We start from the raw sequence: 3244 nt of genomic DNA, 5'->3' as shown, positions 1-3244 counted from the left end.
TTTTTTTTTTTTTTGGTGGAGCCTGCCCACTTCTCCTGTGGCTGGGGGCCATTAATCTGTGCCACTAATCTTGCAGCTCACTCCCCAGCTACAGTAGAGGTGGACAGGCTCTGCCCCCTGCGCCCCCCAAAAAAGTGTCGGGTACCTCGCTGCTTCTGCTTTCAGCAGGCTCCTGCAGCCAGCAGGATGCCTGGAGCTGCCCAGGAACAGGTTGGCTTGCCCTGGGGCAGTGTGGGAAGGTGGCAGGAGGATGGCTGGGTTTGCTGGCAGCTGGAGGGGGTAGTGGGGATGATGCATGGGGCACTGGAAGCCTGGGTGGTCTGCTAGTTGACCAGGTGCTGCCTCAGCTCAGAGGCACCTGATCCAACACTTCCCTGGGCCCACCTGGGCTTCCAGCACCCTGTGTACTGTCCCTGCTGCCTTCTTTGGCTGCCAGCACCCCCAGCTTGCCCCTGGGGCAGCACAGGTATGGGCACTTTGCAAACACTTTACAAATGTGGCCAAGCAGCAGCTTTACCACTGGCATTTTGCAGACAGGAAGCTGAGGCACAGAGACAAAGTGAATTGGCAAGAGTTACAAAACAGTCAGTGGCACATCTAGGAGTAAAATACATGCCTCCTTGTGCTTGCTGGACCCTACTGCCTGCTAACCTTATAGAGATGCTATATGTATTCAGACCCTGAAACCAGGCCATGGCCAAACTGAACGAAGAAACCAAGGAGGAATACTTTGGACAAGCACGCAGGTAAGTCTGAGAGTCAAAGGGGAAAGCAGTCCTCCTCTGTCCACTGGGAAAGAGAGTCCTTGTGGGTGTCAGAGTTTTTATCTATGTCTTTAGACTATATCTACCAGCAAAAGTCCCTGCCTTCTGCCTATTTACCAAGGTTTTAACATTTCTCTGTTTCTTACATTTGAACTCTGTCACACTCTCCTTTTTTGAAGCTGGTACAGCTGAAATAACCGAGCAGGAAGAATAGTAAATTTACAAAGTACTTCAGAAATACAATGCAATCTAGTTCTCTCTGTTACATGGTAGGAAGTCCCATTCCCTTGCACCCCATGGAACTGAGAGCAGAACTGAGCCTGCTGAGTGAAAGAGATTCACTTTCCACATTGCAGTTGTTGTTTGGTTTCTCCTACATATTTTCCATCAGGGCACTTGGTTCACTGGATGAGATATACAACACTTCTGGAGGTGCAGCTGTAAGATCCAGGAATGCTGATGGCTCTGTTGTGGGGTGTAGTAATTGTTGGGGTGGTGGAGATGTGTTGGCAGGTTTCATATTTCTTGTCATGGCATGGTCTGGATCCATTCGGTGTGTTTTGGGCCATAGGAAGTTTGATTCTGGGGATGTGGTTGGTGAAGTTTGGTGTTTGAAGTCTAGAATGGGTGGTTCTGGGAAGAGCTCTTTAAGAATGGGATCTTCGTCTAGTACGGGTTGCAGTTGTTTGAGGATTTTTCATATAGGTTCCAAGGAGGGATGATCCGTCATAACCAGAGGTGTGCAATTCATGGGGGTTTTTCTTCTGTATGGCAGCTGTTCTTTACGTGGTATCTGGGTGGCTCTTTCAAACATACGATCTATCCCTCTGGAGGAGTGTCCTTGTTGGGTGAAAGCCCTTTTGGGATTTGTGAGGTGACGATCACGTGTGTTCTCCTCAGTGCAAATTTGTTGGTATCAGAGGGCTTGGCTATATATTACAGCTTTCTTGATATGTTTAGGGTAGGGGTGGGCAAAATACAGCCTGGGGACCAGATCCGGCCTGCCAGGCAGCTCCATCCAGCCCAGAGGGCTCCTTCATAAACCCTGTCCCTAGGCTGACCCTCTACAAGCGGCACATCCCTGCAGGAAGCTCTGGTTGCTAAACAATCACCCCAGCTTGGCCTGACCTGCCCCAGCCCCGAGTCAGGGGGTGCTAGAGACTAGAAGCCTCTGCCTGGCAGTCTTTTCCTGGCCACCTCAAAGCTTTTTGCAGCCCTCCCTGCTTCTGAGATGGAGAATTTAGGCGAGGCCCCACTGGGCTGGGGCCAGGGGTTCCTACTGGGGAAAGGGGTGGGAGTGTGGGGAGCCGTGTACTATGGGGCCAGGTGGGGCTGCCCTGCATGCTGCCAGCAGATGAGACCAGGGACTGGGGTGGAAGCCCAGGAGCTACATGCTGTGGGGCCTGGCTGGCCCTGTACCACCTGCAGCCGGGAACTCAGGTGAAAGCACAGGAGCGGTTTGCTTGGGGCCAGACAGGGCTGGCCCCGGTCGCTGCCAGCACATACAGCTCCAGGGACTGTCATGGACCCCAGCACCCCCCCCAAACACACCCACAACCTCCCACAGCCCCCCCACACACTCTCACTCCCCAATGGCACATGCACCCCTTGAGACTGCCAGTACACCCCCTGACTGGCCACACTTGCTGCTTAGGTGCCAGGCAAGGGGAGCAGGCGTGATCAGAAAAGGCGGAGGGGAACCCTCCTATCAATGGGATCAGCTGCAAGGGGACTCCCAGTGACCAGTCAGCGACTGGGGAGGGTGCATGCCCCCCCGCCGGCAGCACCAGTCATCCATGCCACTCCCCCACCATAACCCCACAGCCCCCACAATACCCCACACACACACCCACACCCTACCACACACAATAAACAAGAGTAAGACTGTATTTTGAGCTATGATGCAATTGCCTTTAGATACACTATGCAAACGCACATAAATCAGGACAAAAATCTTTTTTAAATTAAAATAAGTTATAGTAGACATTCGATTTTTTTTTTTTAGTATATAATTTGTTTTTTTTTCCAGTTTCAAGATAGCAACTCTCCCCACAAAAGGAGCACTTCTGGGGAAAAGGGAGGGACATCCGGTGGCACAGGTCAGGGGTTAGGGGTGGGACTTCTTGTCCCAAAATGGTGGCCAGGGAGCAGGGCAACTGTCAAGGGGCGAGCTACCCTTGTGGCCCTTGACAACTCACCAAAACTCATTAAGTGGCCATCTAGCTGAATGGCCCCTGGTTTAGGGTGATTGCTGGTTCTGTGCAGATATGTATGTTGGTCCATGAGTTTCTTATATATGGTGGTCTGTATTTTACCATTCTGGATACTGATCATGAGGGATCCTTGGGGGTTTTTTTCTGATTAAAAATAAAAATCCCCAATTTTCAGATTTAAAAAAGTAACCCAAAATTCACATTTTTCCATGATTACAATGAAACAACACTAGTGTGTGTGTGTGTGTGTGTGTGTGTGTGTGTGTG

At 51.1% G+C, this 3244-nt stretch overlaps 1 long non-coding RNA gene across 1 annotated transcript in view; it reads left to right on the top strand.

The window, feature by feature from the left end:
• Window positions 1-2044: 2044 nt before the first annotated feature.
• Window positions 2045-3244, top strand: part of LOC109289234 — a 24393-nt gene continuing 23193 nt past the window's right edge. Inside the window, exon 1 of the long non-coding RNA XR_002095328.1 lies at window positions 2045-2055. This is a non-coding gene — a long non-coding RNA (uncharacterized LOC109289234). The remainder of the gene's footprint in view (window positions 2056-3244) is intronic.

This window comes from Gavialis gangeticus, unplaced genomic scaffold (genome assembly GCF_001723915.1).
Source record: "Gavialis gangeticus isolate Ggan-Ray unplaced genomic scaffold, GavGan_comp1, whole genome shotgun sequence".
NCBI classification, from domain to species: Eukaryota; Metazoa; Chordata; order Crocodylia; family Gavialidae; genus Gavialis; species Gavialis gangeticus.
This window is presented reverse-complemented; position numbering and strand designations above follow the sequence as displayed.